The sequence below is a fragment of the Miscanthus floridulus genome, chromosome 6 (assembly GCF_019320115.1).
Source record: "Miscanthus floridulus cultivar M001 chromosome 6, ASM1932011v1, whole genome shotgun sequence".
Classification (NCBI taxonomy): domain Eukaryota; kingdom Viridiplantae; phylum Streptophyta; class Magnoliopsida; order Poales; family Poaceae; genus Miscanthus; species Miscanthus floridulus.
The window spans coordinates 114,304,943-114,323,693 of record NC_089585.1 but is presented as its reverse complement, the minus strand read 5'-3'; the positions used below and the strand labels follow the sequence as shown (position 1 = coordinate 114,323,693).

Below are 18,751 nucleotides of genomic sequence, written 5' to 3'. Positions count from 1 at the left end.
AATATGCTACGTCCGTAAAAACAAAGTAATTTAAGTGCATTCTCGACTAGTGTCTGAAATTGAATTAAATATATAGATAAAAATATTAAAGTTTATGACATCAAATAAACATATTATATAACGAATCCAATGGCATCTATTTGGTACTATAAATATTAGTATTTTTATATAAATTTAGTCAAACTTAGCATACTAAAATATAGGTATTATTCTAAAATTGCATTTTTTATTTAACAGAGGGAGTACATAAACACACTGCATTAGTGAATACCTTAAAGAAACTAAATCTCGAGCACTGCAGACACGTCTATCACTAAAATAACAATATTAAATTTTAAAATAAATCTTATAAAAATATAAACACTCATATCAAGTCGAGACCTTCCAATAGGTGGACCGGTTCCCATAAAAATCTAACTAGCTAAACTATACTAGTGTGTGTCTCCATAGTTGTTTAATCTAAAAAGTTAAGTTTGGAGTGTTAAATGTTCGATACTTATCCATTGTATAATTTATTTTAGTTTTATCATAAGTTAAATTCCTATATCTCTGATCCAAGTTTTTACAATAAATACATTAAGATCTATGTATTACCTATAAAATTTAATGAAATTAATTTGATGTTGTAGATGTTAGTAAAGTTAAAAAACATAACTTGGAGAAAAAGTTACGTGAACTATAGTTTGAAGCATAGGGAGTGACAAAAAATTGTGGATCTAACACACTAAAATATCATAATACCGTGGATTTGATAAAGAATATCAAGAAAACCTATATATATCTCATATCAATGTATGGCAAAACTAATGTATCACACCCCATATAATTTTGAGCATACACATAGTTTTGTGATACTTTGTATCACAACCCATATAAAATTATTAAATTTGTAGTTTTTCTCCTATGGTGGCACTTTATTATATGAACTTTTTCAATCAATATTCTCTATTTAAAAAGAGATGCAATTCTCAGTCAAATAAATCCAAATTTAACTAAATCTATATAAAAATATTAATATTTATTTATGAAGTCAAATAAGTATCACTAGATTAATTATAAAATATTTTTTTCACTTTTTCTATATTTCAGGTGCCTGAATTTTAAGATGATTTCAGGCAATACTTTTGTACCACCAATTAGTACAAATAAACTGTCACTTTTGTGATTTGTTATTTGCCTTTGTGTCATAACATAGTAAATTTTTGTCCTTATCTTCCTATAGAAATAATTGTAAATTGTTAATTATATTTGTGCCAACATAAATTAGATATTTGACGGGTTTGTGGTTTTGTCTAAAGAGTTCTTTATTCTCGGTACCGAAAATTGCAGATTCCGTCTACCGAAATTGCAATGAACAACATTTGTAATTTCGTATAAAATATATGCAATAACCGTTGAAAATTCAGGCACATGAATTTTAGCAAATCCCTATTTTTTTAATAGTAAACCTACTTAGTAGATACTCCTATTAATGTTGTTTGATATAAATTTGGTCAAATTGAAGATTAAGTAAGTTTGACTTGTTATTATAAATCTATAATTGTATTTTTTGGGGGATAGAGGTAGTAGTTGTTAATGGTAATTTCATTTTGTATATTAAAATTTACTCCCATGGACTTCATGTCGGCATGGATAAAAAATGTGCTGCAGACACCAGAATTCCAAAGATGCCTTTGACGGCCCCGGTCACGGGCCTGTTCGTTTGGAGGAATTTAGTTGGTTTAGAGGTATGTTGGTGAAATTTGTGGAAGAGAAATATGATTTTAATAAAAAAAAGAAGCCGATCGAAGCCGAATTTAAAAGCACGCGAACGAGGCGTGTTTGCGTGTGTACTTTCGCTGCTACCTTCTGCTGCGGTAGTCCCATCCGGCCATCCGTCGCGGTCCGCCGCACGGGTGCGCGCATCTTCGGCGGCAGCAAGCTGACCGCGGGAGGAAGAAACACATCACACCACCCTAAGCTCCTAATCCAAATACTATACTCTCCTTTCTCTCTCCCCTGTGTGCTCCCTTCCTCCTCCCCTCGCCGTGCGGGAGAACCGCCGCCTCAGCTCCGTCTCGCCGTGGACGCAGTTAGCCGCCGTGGACGCAGGTATAGCTCTACTCTCTAGGCTTCACAGGTGTAGACCTAGGCTACCAACACAGCGCGGCGCAGCCGAGCGGCTCTAGGCCGCCGGTCCCTCTCTCTCTCTTTCTATGAGGGATCCTACGTCCTGCCGCAGCTCAGTCCGCCGCCGCCGCCTATCGTGCTAGTGGTGTGGAGATCCATGCCGACGCGGATTTGGAAGTAATCCTAAGCTTGCTCGGATGAGTTGGTTCCATCTTCAATCGAATCTTCGTATCCTCCCCCAATCTCCATTAGGTTTGCTGCGAATTGATGTGTTGCTGCGTGGTGGCCGACTAATCCAATCCATCATTATCGATCCGTGGATTTGGTTAAATTCAACATCAGTTGCCCCCTTGACACCGCATGACTTCTCGTTGCCGAAGTAAGTGCCAGTGTAGCTTGGTTTCCAAAAAAGGGTTTCCCGTGGAACCTTTATGCCCCACACCAAGTCCACCCCTGGCTGGAGTAACTTTAGCTTGATTCTCTACCCAGTTTATTCCTGTAAAACTCAGTGGGCTTGCATATGAAACGGAAGGTCCTTTTATTAGCCTTGTTGTAAATCCTATGCCACATTTATGGGACGCTGTTGCTTAATTTGCAATTATGGAGCTGATTCAGTGTGAATTTTGAGAGGTCATCATACATTTGAATTTGTTGATTTCAAACTGTAATTATACTATATTTAGTGTGAGTTTGTCCTTGTTGTTTCTATATGCAGCTGTGACTTTAGGCAATTGTTGGAACATCGAGGATTTGCTGATGGCTGATGCTAGCATAATGGATGATTCTGCTGCAAGCACCAGTGGGTTCGGCGACAAGGATCACAGTGTCTCTGCTGATTCCCTTTCTCAGTGGCGCTCCTGCGAGCATGTTGATAATGGGATCCCTTCAACATCCCCTCCCTTTTGGGACACCGATAGTGAAGACGATGATCCTGGTGCGTGATACCTGCCTTTGAGTTTTCTGATGTTACCTGTTGCTGGCATTACAGTCTAACATATTAAATCCATAAAAAGTAGAATATCATCATCACAACAAAGAAAACAGATACCCTTCTCTGAGGACTGGAGTCTATACTAGTTGGGTATCGATATTAGGGATACCCAAAGCAAGGAAGTTAGCGCCCACGCTGACTTCCCTGGATGGCTCGAGACGTATTAAAAGGTCTCGCCCGACCCCAAGGCCGCGGGCTCCGTCTCGCCCGACCTCGAGGCCGCGGGCTCTGTCTCGCCCGACCCCAAGGACGCGGGCTCCGTCTCGTCCGACCTCGAGGCCGCGGGCTCCGTCTTGCCCGACCTCGAGGCCGCAGGCTCCGTCTCGCCCGATCCCCTTGGGTGCGGGCTCCGTCTCGCCCGACCCCAAGGACGCGGTTTCCGTCTCGCCCAAGGTCGCGGGCTCCGTCTCGCCTGACCTCGAGGTCACGGGTTCCGTCTCGTCCGACGGGGACCCATACCGCCGCCAACAACTCCAGGTCCAAGCGTATGGGCCTGGGTCAAAACTCTGACGCTAGGGAAGAGGCTGGCACGCCTCGATGTAACCCGTGGCCATGACGGGCCATACCTGGGGATTCACATCAAGAACAGTGTCGGGCGTGCCGGTGCTGTTCTGCCTAATCCTCGTACGGATGCTGACAGGCGCGTCAGTTCACCACAACGTCCGCCGGGACAGGAGTGGAACGCCATGACCGACACATGACGCCTGCGCATGGCTCCTAGTGACGAACAGGGCCACGACATGGAGCCGTCCCTGTTGACATTTACAGGATCGGCGGGACCCGCATGAAGGAGAAGAAGGACCCGACAACTCTGGAAGCCTTCTTCTCTCTCTCGTTCTTCTCCTTTTCCTCCTCTGTAACCCGCGCTTTCCCTTCGCCTATAAAAGGGGAAGCAGGGCGCCTCATGAAAGGGGGGATCTTGACACAAGAGCACGACACGAGCACACGGCTGAGCGGCAAGCGAGCTCTCAGCACCCGCCCACTCCTTCCACCAGAGACTTGGATCCTCTCCCTCTCTTGCCTGTTTGTAACCCCTACTGCAAACCAAGTGCCGGTAACACGAGCAGTAGTGAACTGGACGTAGGGACGTTCCGCCCGAACCAGTATAAACCCTTGTGTCCTCCGAGCACACCATCCGAGTCAGACGCGCAAATACAAATTTACTCGTCAATGGTCTGAAAACACCGACAATACTGGTTGCTTATGATCCATAGATGCAGAACTGTCAGAATATGCCTGGAAATTATGGTACAGTGTGTCAGTATGGGCATAGATTCAAACCTCTGAACTGAAAGGTTTATAAGTTTCTTGATGTTTGAAGAAAGCAAAAAATAACATCATGGTTTACTTCTTTTGTTTGCAAAATTCGTTCCTATGCTCCACTTCTAATGTCAAGAGTTTACCAGTACAATACAGTCTTCCCGTTGAGTATTGCACTTTGGGTTTTTGTACTGTCCCAATCTTAAGGGGTGTCTCGGGACTAAGTAACTAGGTTACCTATCCTAACTTAGCTAGGTTACCTTGGCCTATTTTCTGCATCTTGCAGGAAGTATAGTTTGTATAAAGTATTGTTTTCCCTTTTTGTGGGTCAGCATAATCTTAGATTATGATATAACACTTCAACCTTAATTCAGTTAACTCTTTTGAATCCACAACTTTTGTGTGGTTAAGCATCCAATTTGCTCGTAACCCTTTATCAAACACAAACTTAAATTTTGAAATGTTTGATACCAGAACTTCAGATGGCAGAACAGGAAAGCTGCTGGCAAATCCTAAATGCTTAACTCTGTTCACTCCACTTTAATTGAGGGTTTTCTCATGTTACATCTTGAAATAGTGCACACTATTCAATTCTATAAGAGCTGATAAGTCAGATGATAAATTAGCTACTCAACACTTAGTGTTCGTTTAACATTAGTCTTGCATATCGCTGGAGCTTCTAAAGATGGTTTTGTTGTTACCTTTATATTTGAGAGGTTTGCAAGGTACTGAATATTGTGTAATTGATTAGTACCGGCCAAAACCTTGATGGGGCTGCTCAGTATGCTATGGGATTTGGTTTAGTTTACAAGTGTTATTAGCATTATGCATTGTGCTTGTGCTCATGTACAGTTGTCTCAAATTGTAATCCCATGGGTACTAGCTCAAACATTTTATGCGGTAACCTGTATACCATTTGGGTAATTGCTACATGCAGTTTTTTCCCATCCATGTGATGAAGAAATCACTAAGTTATTACATTTAACTTCCTGAGAACTCTTTTCCAATGCCCATATATAATCTAATTACCTATTGATGTAGGATGTTGTTATTTATAACGTGATCCCTTACATATAATCATGTCTGTTAGGATTAATCTTGTCATAAGGCATATTAGTGCTAGACATGCTTGTGTAGGCCTAGATGGTTCCTGGATGAGAGAGCTACATGAAAACAGCAGCTCTGAAGTTTCTAGTACTAGCTAGTTGTTAGTTCATTTAGTCGACTTGAAGGTTACCACTGCAGGAAGCAACAAGCAAACTGCTGGGGGTGAAAAATAGGGCAAATTGGCTTTTACTTCTAGCTGGAACAGCTGTTTGCTTAGCTAGCAAGTAGGGTAATGTAAGCTGTGTACTATTAGGTCGGTTCCTGTAGCAGTCCTGTAGTAACCAACCCTGAAACCATAAAAGGGTCAGGAACCCTCCTGTGTAGTAGAAAGTTTGAGATATAGAGAAGATAGAGCTTGGTCGTGAAGATCAAGCTAGCGTATGGTGTGTAGTAAGCTTGTGTGTATGTGTGATAGTATAGCTTGGTTGTGAAGATCAAGCAAAGTGTGTAAGCTTGTAGTGTGAAGCTTTAAGATCAGTATAGTACAAACTTGTGTTACTAGCTACTTGTGTTATTGAAGAGAGAATCAAAGTGATTTTGTTTCCAACAATGTCGGTGGTTAGCTTCAGCGTTTTTGCATCAGTATTTGTGCCTGGTTGATTAAAGGACAAACATAGGTGCTTGTTCTTAGTTCAGATCTTGACACACTGCTTGCTGTTATCACTTCCTCACATGCGTTTCTTTTTCCCTTTGGTGGCATTTAGAATTGTTTTAATTTACTAGTAGAGTGGATAGAAGGGCGGGCCTGGTGCAAGCGGTAGAGTCTTACCGCCTGTGACCGGAAGGTCCCAGGTTCGAGTCGCGGTCTCCTCGCATTGCACGGGCGAGGGTAAGGCTTGCCACTGACACCCTTCCCCAGACCCCGCACAGAGCGGGAGCTCTCTGCACTGGGTACACCCTTTTTTTACTAGTAGAGTGGATGTTGCAGTGTCATTTCATTTTGCGCATATCTGTATGATCTCAGGGCCTAGACCTTCAGATTTATTTGGGAGATATACTTGGAAAATTGAAAACTTTTCGAAGGAGAAGAAGAGAGAAATGAAAAGTGAACCGTTTGAAGCTGGTGGCTACAAGTGGTAAGATTAAATATTCCCAATGCTGCTGCGGCATTCTGCATTCCTCATTTCTACTTTTCTTATTGGTCTGGTGATGAATGCACTTTGAAATGTCTGTGTTTAGCTTTGTTTTTATTATGCTATTAGTCTATATTAACATGCTTTTCTTAGTTGTACTTCATTACATGTGGCCTATCATGTATCAATCATTGCTATTATTGCAGTACAGTGCTCTCTGGCTCATGTTTCTTCACTGTTTTGCGTGACTATCACATGTTTTCATAATGGTTTTAAAACTCTAGTGCCCTCACTGTTAGTGTTAAACATTAAATTGTGATAGGAATCATGAATCTCTGCAAACTGGAAAGAATTGTCTCTATATAATTGTTATTTTGATTACCTTGTCTTATAGAAAGTTCAAAAATGGTTGAGAACCTGTTTGATGATCTACAACATCATTACCAATAGCTGTCCTGTTACTTGAAACATTCCTTGTCGTTCAGTTTTTGGAGCCGTAATATTCACTCCATGTTTCCATACATCAGTTATCACACTGATTTTTATATTTGCTATTCTATGGGCCTAACAACTATTCTGTGCAATTGGGTAAATCAGTGTCTTAAAATGCCATAGATTGCATTCCTTTATGATTTGCTACAAAGCAAGCTAACACCATATGCTCTTCCCACAAGGCCACAACCTTTGAGGACGACATGGAAGTTCCATACTAACCATAAATTAGCTTTCATTCTGGTGATGTAACCAGGGCCTTACTAGGATCTGGCCATTTTATTATTTTATTATTTATTAAATTTTGGTGATGGAACTACTAGAGGTGTTAAAACCATTAAGTTGAAATGTATCACAGCATGAGTTATGTGTATACCACTATTCTGTACCGCTTTTGTTCTGAGAATTTCTGCTACAAACTCAGAAGCCTAAGTTTCGGTCACTGTTAAGAAGGGATGCTTTTGCTATTAGTTATGTATTGTCACTAATTTTTGGCCTTTATCGGCTTCCATGGAGTTTTGGTTGCTTCTTCAACCTTTTCTGAATAACATAAATTCTTATATTTATGATTTTTTCAATATTTGTCTTGCTGACATGTGATATGTTGACCTTTGCTGGAATATTGTGGATTTTCTCTACTTGGTTTTATTGCATTCTTGGGATCCTTCCAATGATTTTGTCTACTGCTTTAAAACTTAAATTAGGGCGCAGAGCATGCTATTAGGTCACCTTTTAATCCCTAGACCTTTTCTTCTGCATTCTAGTTTCACCATATTTCTATGATCCTTGAACCAGTTAGTCTATGTAAAGTGCAAATCATCTTATTTCCGCATGGCATGCTGTTATCGCTGTTACGAATAAAGGGAGACTGAATTGGATCGTACTATTGAGGCCCAATAGGGACTATTTATAGAGTACTCCCTCCGTCTCATGATAGTAGGCGTAACTGTTTTTCTTGCTAGTCCCAGGATACAGGGCGCTTGCTCGGCTTGCATGCAGAATTTACTGCTGCTGGTTGTTGGACTAGTACTACTCCCGTCTCGTTAGCGCACGTCAGTTAGAGTAGACAGGGAGAAAATTTCCATGCACATGCATGCGCGCGGGCCAGACGATTTGGTTAATGGTGACGTTTCCCGCAGTTATATTTGGAGGTGGAAGTGAAGAGGCAGCATTTATTTAGAAACGGAACTGAAGAGACTCATGCGGTAATTAGATGCTCCTTGGTCTTAGCGTTTTTTGAGTTGCGCCTACTATCCTGAGACGGAGGGAGTACATGGGAGACACAAGAGGGAAAAGCCCTTGACTACTATACCTTAGCACCCCCTCTCAAATGCAATGTGAATTCAATGTCGTTGCATTTGGAGAGTTGACACGATGCATTACACACGATGCATTACACTTGAAAAAAGAGAGACGAATTACACCAAAATCCAAAATAGAAGATGTCGTCGAAGCGTGCAACTCTTGAACACTGTCGATGTAGAAAATGATCTCCTCCACAAGAGGGTACTGCCTTCACAACACGTACTTCAGCAAATACTTTGAGTCTTCACAACACAGTACTTCAACTCTTCATATATGAACCTTACTTTGGAGACTTTTAAACTCGACAAGAAAAAATAGATGTGTCAAATCAAGCCAAAGGAAGAATAGAGAGATCACTGCTGCAAAACGGCGAGCAGTAGCATAGAATGATGATGACGATGACAAATAAACGGCCTTTGATCATGAAGTGTAGCAAAATGGCTACGAAAGAGACCAAGAGGGCATAGTCGCATCAATGATGATGACGATTAGCTAAATCAACGGGACTCAGCTAAGCAAAGAAAAGAAAAAAAGTTGGCTGATCTGACAAAATATGTGCACACGCACGGCTTAGACGAACTGTGATGTGTAAAATTGGACTTGGATGGACACCGATGCAACTGATGCAGCGATGCAGCGGAATTTAGGAGAGGGCCTCAACACACTAGCAGCAGCACGGATGATAGCAAACCAGAACAGAGAAATCCTTGAGATCAGAGCAGCAGCACAATGCAGAGCAGAACAAAGTAGAGCAGTAGAGCACAAGCGGAGCAGAGCAGATCGCTTGACCAACCAGGGGCGGGTGAAAAGCTGCAGCAATTCCAGTCAGAGTGGGCGGAGACAGACGGACGAAGACAGATGGCCCCCGCGGGCCCGCATCAATTCGATGGGGAACCTCGACGAGCAGGCCTCTCATGGCAATGTCGGGCGGAGGCGGGCGTAGCTGTCCGTGAAGGGTGACGACGAGCCGGGCGTCCGCGATGGGCGGAGGCATGTGTGGACGGCGCACGCTCCCCCGACGAATGGCGCGCAGAGGAATCACGAAGACTGGAGTTGCTGCGAATAAAGGGAGACTGAACTGGATCATACTATTGAGGCCCAATAGGGACTATATATAGAGTACATGGGAGACGCAAGAGGGAAAAACCTTTGACTATTATACCTTAACAATTGCTATCGTTTTCCAGTAGTTGTGCTTTTTCTGTATTTGGGATTATAAATTCTTGAGCAGCTCAGTTTGTAATGCGCACTGCTTGGATGCTCTATAAGTTTATCTCTTGCTCATTTTGCAGGTATATTCTAGTTTACCCTCAAGGATGCGATGTCTCCAATCACTTGTCATTGTTTCTTTGCGTTGCTAATCATGAAAAACTTCTCCCAGGTTTGATACTACTATGTTGCCTATCCTTTCCTTTGTCCTCCACATATCCTTTGCCTTCTAATCATGGTCTTGATGCTTTAAGGATGGAGCCATTTTGCACAGTTTACTATAGCTGTAGGCAACCTTGATCCAAAGAAAGTTAAATATTCAGGTGAGCTGAACTGCTGTTTTCTTCCTTCTGAGAAAAAACAGCCAGCTTCAGAAGTTGACGAAGTAACTTTGCAGACACCTTGCACAAATTCTGGAAGAAGGAACATGATTGGGGGTGGAAAAAGTTTATGGAGCTATCAAAGATTCAAGATGGTTTTCTTGTTGACGACGTTCTTGAAATCATAGCTCAAGTTCAAGTTATCAGGTAGTTAGTTTCATAACGTTTCTTAAAGAAATCTGATTACCATGCTTTTAAAATACCAGTGATGTTCATATGATGCACTTGGAGTTGATATGATCTTGTTGGGGTAATTTGTGCTCTTCTTGATAATTCAAACATGGATTTCTTGTCATCTTGTCCTATTAAAAATTCTAACTTTATTACTACAAGGTGTAATTGCTCATTTAGTAGAAACTTTCTTTCAAACTTTTTTTAGTCGCAATAAGCTTTATTCTGTTGCATTTCATCCAGATTTGAGATTTCCTTATGTTTGAGGCCCTCTCTTTACATGTTTACTATTGTTTAAACCAATATTATGTTTTCAGCTAGGTCTGAGAATTTTGCCTAAAGCCGCCCGCCTCGGTTAAGGCCACGATTAACCGTGACCTTTGGACCGAGGCGGTTGGCTTGCCCGCCTCGGTTAAGCCATTTGGCCCGCCTCGGTTAAGTTTCCTGTAGTAGTGCTTGATACTGAGTTAAAAAGACCTTCTTGATATGATATTTTACTTCTCAAAGATCTTAAAAAGAGAGATGTTGAGTTTTCATCAATTGATCACAAAAACAAATTGTAACTGTTGTCTCTTTTGTTTTTGGATACTGGAGAGAGAAAGCAGACAGACCATTTCGTTGCCTTGATCGCCCTTATCGTCGAGAACTGCTCCGTGTCTACATGACAAACATAGAGCAAATTTACCGACGTTTTGTTCACGAACGCAGAAGGAAACTTGTCAGGCTTATTGATGACGACATGAGGTGGTCCAGGTCAGATAATGGGCCTTTGAATATTGTGAACGCAGAATGGTTTAATACTTGCCATTTTATTTTTTTGTATATAATCTATAATGTATGCTGACCCTCCTTTCTGTTGCAGTTTCCGTTCTTTCTGGCTTGCGATTGACCCAACAACAAAACATCGCATGTCCAGAGAGAAGAGCGACATCATATTGAAAATAGTGGTGAAACATTTTTTTGTCGAGAAAGACGTGACCTCAACATTAGTTATGGATGCTCTGTATACAGGTTTGAAGGCCCTTGAGGGCTGTAGCAATGGCAAGAAAGGAACGGTAACTTCAATGGACTTGGAGGAGCTATCAGCACCTATGGTCCATGTTGATATGGACATGTTTGTTTTGGCTGGTGACTTCATAGCTTTGCTTGAGAGGGCAGCTTTAGAGCCCTTGTCTTGTCAATCTCTGTCACCAAAAGATGACAAATGTTCCCAAACCCTTGCCAAGGTAGGTATTGTTATATGATTAATCCGATCCCTTAGTTTTATCATTGAGATTGGATTTTCTTCCCCCAAGTGAATTCTATCATGATTCCACAACATTAGCATCTGTTTAGTTTCATCACATTGATATGAATTAACTTTGTTTTGCTCAAAATTTATCCACCTGTTTCTCATCCAGTATTTAATCTATTTTACTTGCTAGCTAGAACACCCGTCGCAAGTGTGGCCACACTAGGTAGCTGTGATGTCTAATAAGTTCATAACCTAAAGAGACTGGTGTCAATTGAAAGCATCATAGTATAATTTCTTGTATTATTAATTTTGATTTCTCAAAGCTAATTACTCACTTAAATTAGTCACTCTCCAGGTAGTTGTACTCGAATAAATGCAATATTTGCTTCACAAACAGATTTGTTACAAGCTTGCTTATTCCCCTTGAATTCTTCACTTTCTAGAACTCCAAAATCATGTAATCTACATTTCGCAATCAGTCCTGGAAGTTCTACCTCTGATGGTGGAAGGCAAAAATGAAACCATTTTCCAGTAATATAAGTGGTAGTATAAATCGAATTGTCAACTGTTCTGCTTGTGGTCTTTGTGTCTTGAAATTGCTAGCATTATTTTGCACAATATAATTATTGTTTTGCTGCTTAGTTTTTTTTTCCCTTCTCATTCTCATCCTTCCAGGATGGTGGTACTGGAGAAATTAACAAAGTTTCTATCGAGCGTGAAGAAAGGCGCCTAACTGAGATTGGTCAGAAGATACTTGAAATATTTGTTCTATCTCATATATTTAGGTATTTTTTTTGGTTTTTACTATCTTCTTAGCTCCACATGGTTGGTTTATTGGTCAGACTATGAATGTTTTCAACCATTTTGTTTCTTCTGGTATCATCTCATGTTTAGACATCGTCAACCAGAAGGTTCATGCCGCCGATTATCTAGAAGTTTTTTTTTTGAACCTAAAATACTGCAGGGGAGGCCCCCACAGTAAAGTTTTTATTTAAAATAAAGCGAAGCCCAACAACTGTTCGAGAAACAACAAGGAGAAGAACTGTACAAGAGCAGAAGGAAAGAAGAGGGGTCCGAGGTGGAGCAGAGAAGAATGACAACCCCACAACTGAAAAAGGGAGAGAGCCAACAACACTAGACTAGGACTGCTAAAAGGAATAAGAAAATTGCTCGATTATCTAGAAGTTGTTTAATGAACTTTTGCTTTTCTGCATCAAAGTGTGTTTTTTATGCTCTTTATTTACCAATGTTTTTATACACAAAATTCGATTCATTCTGTTCCAGTATCTTGACATGCCCTGACTACTATTTCATGCATTGCTTTGTTACATTTTGCTTTCATGTTAGTGGGATTGAGGTTGCCTATCAAGAAGCTGTTGCTTTGAAGAGGCAAGAGGAGCTTATTCGTGAAGAGGAGCTCCTTGAAAATGAGATGAAGGGGAAGCGTGGCAGTGCCACTGAAAAGGATAAGCGTTCGAAGAAAAAACAGGTTGCGTTCTTGATGTGGTTCGGTGCACCCAGTCTTCTTTTTTAATTCCTGATTCAATATAATGTGGTTGGCATCAGGGTGACTTGATGAAATCATTGCTGCTGACCTGCTGTAGTTTGCTTGAACAAGTTTGTTGGGTGCATTTGGTTTGAGGACGAAGTTAGATGGGATATGGCCATCCATGGATCTGGGGGTGGGTTTATCAATGCTTGTTGTTTGGTTGGATGGATGGGGCGAGCCATTTTTCTGTTTGGTTGGATGGATGAAAGTGGATGGGATGAGAATTGTTAACTAATTGTATCTATTATTTTAAAATAATGACAACTAATTATACACTATTAAATATACCCTAACACTAATTTTGTCATGATAATATCTAATTAAACATAGAATATGTTAATAAGCACTACTACTACCTTATTGGCACTGAAAACATACACTAATCACCATATTAACACTTATCAAAGTTAATCTTGTCATCATAATTACTAAGTAATAATATAATATACTGATAATCCTTAATTTATTTACTAAAGACAGATTAGAAAACATGGATGAGCTCGCTCGGCAAATTTTTGGTGGCAAGGTTATCTAGCATCTGGGATAATATTCTCCTGTCAGGGATATCCATATCCAACTTGCCCATGAACCAAACAGCACCTATCTATCGATGGCCACATCCCATCCAGGGACATCATCCAACTGAACGCTCCCTAACTGGAAGAACATCCAGCTACGTGAATCTGTGCATTATGGAACTATTATTTTCCTGCTAGGATTCTTAATGACCTGATGTGTCTCGTCTTGTTTTGATGGCTTGATGCATGGCAAGTTTCCTAGTCGTTGTCTAGAGTTTCAAGCCTAGATTGTTTCGCCATCGACTTTGTTACTGACAGTTTACTGTGATGACTTCCTGGTGTTAATTGATTGAAACCAATCAATTTTCTCAGTGGGTGGCCTGAGAAAAGGAAAAAAAAATATATGGGGGCTGAAAGTGACTGCTGCTGCATTTTACACATTTCCTTTGACTAGAATCATCATGTTTTAAGCACATATAAATTCCAGTGTCAACTCAGGGATATTTGGTCAAGTTTAAACTGCTCTGCTTAGCTAATACCTACACAGGCCTCTCTGATTAGTGACTCCTAGATTTTATTATTTTTGGTTCTTTAAGCAAAGTTCATACTTTTGCTTTATATATAGTTAAATTAATGAAGCCACAGAAGACAACTGTTCTTCTGGCGAATGAGTTGTAAAGGTGAATAAAAACCATGATGGTATGGACTGGGTTCAGGTCAGGGTCCGAGGACTGAGGGTGGAGGCAAATTCGCTCTCCAGGGGAATTTGGAAGCCCTGAACCGCCAGGGGTACGGAATAATGGCGAGATCTCTTGTCAGCAGCTGACTCATCCCTGTGGCAGGAGGCTTTGATCGTTCTGAGACTAGTTTATTTCTTGCCTATTCTAAAGGAAATGACATGCTTTGTATATATAGATCTATCTGTAACATGTGTACTAACAGACTGATAAGGCTAACAGATGGGGTTTCGTAAAAAAAAAGTTTCATAAAAAAAGGCTAACAGATGGATATGGATCTAGTAAACTATAATTAGCTAACCATGCATTGAAGCCAACTATCATGTAAATCATGTGTGCATGCTAATCCAGCTTGCTAGTTCCTGGACGCGAGCTGCTTTTGGTTGGTGCACTGCTTCTGTATGCTGCTTCTACCTTTCCGTGTAGCCGATGGCCCTAAGCCCATGGCCCCATAACACATCAAGTACCATGTAATTTGGATTAAGTTTTTATTTGTATCCGTAAAATACATTAGCTCTAAATTCTGAGCTCTCAAGGTCCTCAAAGTTATCATGAGATGCTTCTATCAAGTTACCAGGAAGCTTTGCATGTCAAGAACTCATTTTTTGGTGGTACCATAATACATGTTGAACTAGTGATTTTTCGAGCCTCTACTTTACTGGCATCTTTCTTATTGATGCCCAGTTCGTCATTTTCTTTTTGCATTAAGTGACATTTTATAAATTTGTTTGCTTACACTAACAATTTCAGCCAAACAAAAGAAGAACAATCGTAAGGTTAAGGACAAGGAAAGAGAAGAGAAATCTGATTCAAATTTTCTAGAAAGGCGTCATGGATGGAAGCACAAATCATGACAGGGAGGACTCTAAGCAGGTAGGGCAATCTGCTGTGAAAGCTGATAACTTTGGAGAAGGTGCTTCAGATTTATCAGACAAACTAAGTGGATCAACAGAGGTATGCCAAACTGACACGTGTGATACGATTATACAACCTGTGAATGCAATGAATGATGTTGGTATTGAGATGAACAATTCACAGACATGTAAAGATGACGATTCTACTGTGGACATCGAGACACTGGTAACATCTGTGTCTGCTGCTGTGAACAGCATACGAGGCAAAATAAATAATTTGCTAGACAGTACAAGTCTTATAACGCCTAATAGGTCGGTTAGCATTTCATCCAAACTTCGCGATATTTCTCTTGGCAGCTTGGATTTAATAATTTATCATAACTGAATCGCAATTTGGCGCAACAGAGGAAGAAGTCGGCGCAACAGGGGCATCAGCAGTATAATCATTTCCCAGTATGAAGATGACCTTCCCTCATCTAGCTGCTCAGACCGCAACATGTCTGTCTGTGGTCCAGCTCCAAGGCGTGACCAGGAGACTGCTCTACTCACCTTAAAAGATCGGCTTCGTGAGCTTGGGCAACGACTACATGAGGTGAAGCATCTGTTCTCAAAAAGTATTGGACACTATTTATAATTATGCTTTAATTGTTATTGAATGTTCACTTTAATTTAGGACAGATCTGCCTTACTCGAGCGCACTCTTTAAGTTTATTTTAGCTTTATCACAATTTTATACCCCTGAGTCTGGTTTGCATTGTTGATATACTCAAGATATAGCTGCCGATTTTCAATTTGGAATTTTAGATCATCTTTTGAGATACTTTTTTTCGCTAAAAACATTACTTCATGGTTTCTGGCTAAGATTTTCATTGTATTTGACTGAATTATAGTACTTGTAGAAAACTCTAGGATTTTTCTGGGAAATCTACAAAATGTAAGATGCAGATCTATGATGCTATAAATACAATGCTTTGGAATTTGATTGCGATTGCTACATAGTTCAATTGCAGGGACAAACACCAGAGCTGTTGCTCTAATACTGTGGATATGTTTTGGCGAGATAACACATCACTTGATTATCATGATCTAATTGGCAGAGCAACAAGTCTCCCTTTTCTGTTGTATATGTACAGAAAGCACAGACCACCTCCAGCTCTGTGAATACGCTGTAGCTGGATACATGAAGATTGCATTCTAAATGTTTTGTTTCTTCTGAAAACGTATATTTGGTGACTATATTTGTAGCATATTACTTGGTAGATGTCCTACAAAAGAATTTGGTGATTCATTTCTTGAGTTCGAAGCTTATTTAATCTTATACTAAGATTATACATATTCTGTAGCACTTCTATCTATCAGCTATCCTGCTGCTTTATTTAGCTGCCAGTAAAAAAGTTGATTAGTTTGTTTGCATTTATGTTTGTTTCAGAAAGAAATTGAGGGCAGGGAACTGCTCAAGGCCCACTTGGAAAAGAAGGCAGCTGCTAAGGCCACAGTGGGTTCATCCTTAGCATCCTCATCTAACTCAGAAAAGACCCCCCAGGTTCTGAAGGGGCCAGAGCAATCAGAGCAATCCTCGGTAATTGTTAATGATGCAAATATTAATGCACCACTTCCAAAGGCTGTACCTGTAGCCATAAGTGACGACAGCAATGGAGCTGTTCCAGCAACGGCAACATCCACCATGAACACCAAATCTGTGCTTGTCAGTCCCACTCCAAGTAAACTTGAGCAAGTTTTGTGTGAAGAACATATATCAAGTTCAACCCAGCAAATCAATAAAGCTCCTCTGACGCCCTCAAGATCACCACTAGTTGATAATAAGGCTAACCCAACTCCCCCAAAATCACCTGTGCCACAGGCTGATACAGTTGTTAAAGCTACTCCAGCTCCACCCAAAACACCATTGCCACAGATTGATACAGTCGCTAAAGCTGCAGCTCCCACAAAATCTTCTACATCACAGCTTGATAAAGTTGCTAACATACAAGCTGCCCCCAAATCACCTGCACCCCAGGCTGATGAAGTTGTCTCACATAACTCAGTATCGCGACAGATTCCGTCCGCATCTATCTCCAAGACTCAAGAAGATACGGTTTCTGAGAGGGTTTCAGTTGTTTCTGTACCTGGAACTCCTACGCCAATGTCAAGGCCTACAAGTGCACCTCTGCTACAGGTACCAAGATCAACTATGCCACCTACACCGTCAGTCCAAGTTTCTCCGTTGCTTTCACGTTCATTGACTGTGTCTGAACGGCCAAACAATGAGCCTTCACCTCCGGCCCCAATTTATGTAACACAGACATATCGAAATGCAATCCTTGGTAAGGGCCATCTTGATACAACTCCAGCAAGTCTTGAGCAATTAACTTCTGTTTGCCCAAATACTGCAGTTTCACAGCCATGGTCAGCATATGCGATGGCAACATCGGTCATGGCTCCTCCTTTCGAAAGGAATGACCAATTACCAGGTAAGCAAGGCTTCATTTTTGGGCCTAGCAGGGCAGAAGCCCTTGATAACCGGCACTCATGGAAAGGTAACAGTGATGTTAACAGACATATGTGGAGGGATGATGTTCCTAACCAGCAAATGACCAATTGTGATGTGCATGTGCGCCAGTCGAAAGATATTTCTTATCAGCAATTAAGCAGCAGTGGGACAGAACAGCGCAGATTGGGTGGACTACAGAGTAGGGAGCTCCAAAGGGAGATACCTGCTGCAAGCTTTGTTTCACGCCAGCAGTATGGGTCAGTGGCCGAAGAATTCCCTCACATTGATATTATAAATGACTTGCTTGATGAAGACCAAAGCAGTGCGCATATGGCAGTCTCTCCCCTCCATGAGTATCATACATTTGGTTTGCCATTTTCTTCAGGAGGCAATATGGCAGACTCAGAAATAGCTTCCGTAAGTAGTTCTGTCCGGTTTGACTTGACTGACCCTTACTATGACGAGGGTTACAGGAGGGCCTATGATGACACACAGAATGCTCTGCATAGGTTGGATGCTTACCCCAACGGAAGGTTGGACTCAACTGCACCGCAGCGTTGGCCATATAGCCATCCAAATCCAGCTGTGAACCTTGCAAATAATCCTAATGTATTTCCACAGCAGATGGGAGAGTATACTAATTTAGCTAGTGGGAGGGTGAATGGGGAATATTCAGATTATATGTATCGCTGTGCCAATGGGCAATGGTGATGCCTGTATACGACCCATAATAATACTTGTAACAAACCATGGTGCCAAGTCTAAAGTTCGCCATGTCCTTTAATTTGAATTGTTTTAAGTTCAAAATAGGAAAGAAGGAATACACCCCAACCTGCATTCAGCCTATCTCGTGCTTGTATGTTATTTATGTGGTTCGTAGAGCATATAACTGCAGATAACAAGCCAAGCGTATATATCGCAGCCCTGTCGCCTATTGTTCGCGGAATTTTAAAGTGCTTGCTTTCGATTAATGTGTCTTGAAAAAGTGTTTTGACATAATGACATGATTGGCTTCTTGGGAAAAAAGCTTGATGTGATTATTTTTACGGCATCTGCGTCTGATAACTACAGGACGAGAGGCATTTTCAGCCCGCCTTTGCTGCAAAATTGGAGGCTAGAGGCGTTTTAAAGCGTATACGTTATTATTATAGTTTTGTCATAAGTCGATCTTATTTAAGTTTAATGAAATTTATAAATAACTTAATTAATACTTCTTTCGTTTTAAATTCTAAGATGTTTTGACTTTTTCTAGATATGTTTCTTTTATCATG

The 18,751-nt window shown here is 40.9% G+C and overlaps 1 pseudogene; it reads left to right on the top strand.

The window, feature by feature from the left end:
- Positions 1-1,878: 1,878 nt before the first annotated feature.
- LOC136456642 (TNF receptor-associated factor homolog 1a-like) lies at positions 1,879-18,326 on the top strand (annotated as a pseudogene).
- Positions 18,327-18,751: the final 425 nt, after the last annotated feature.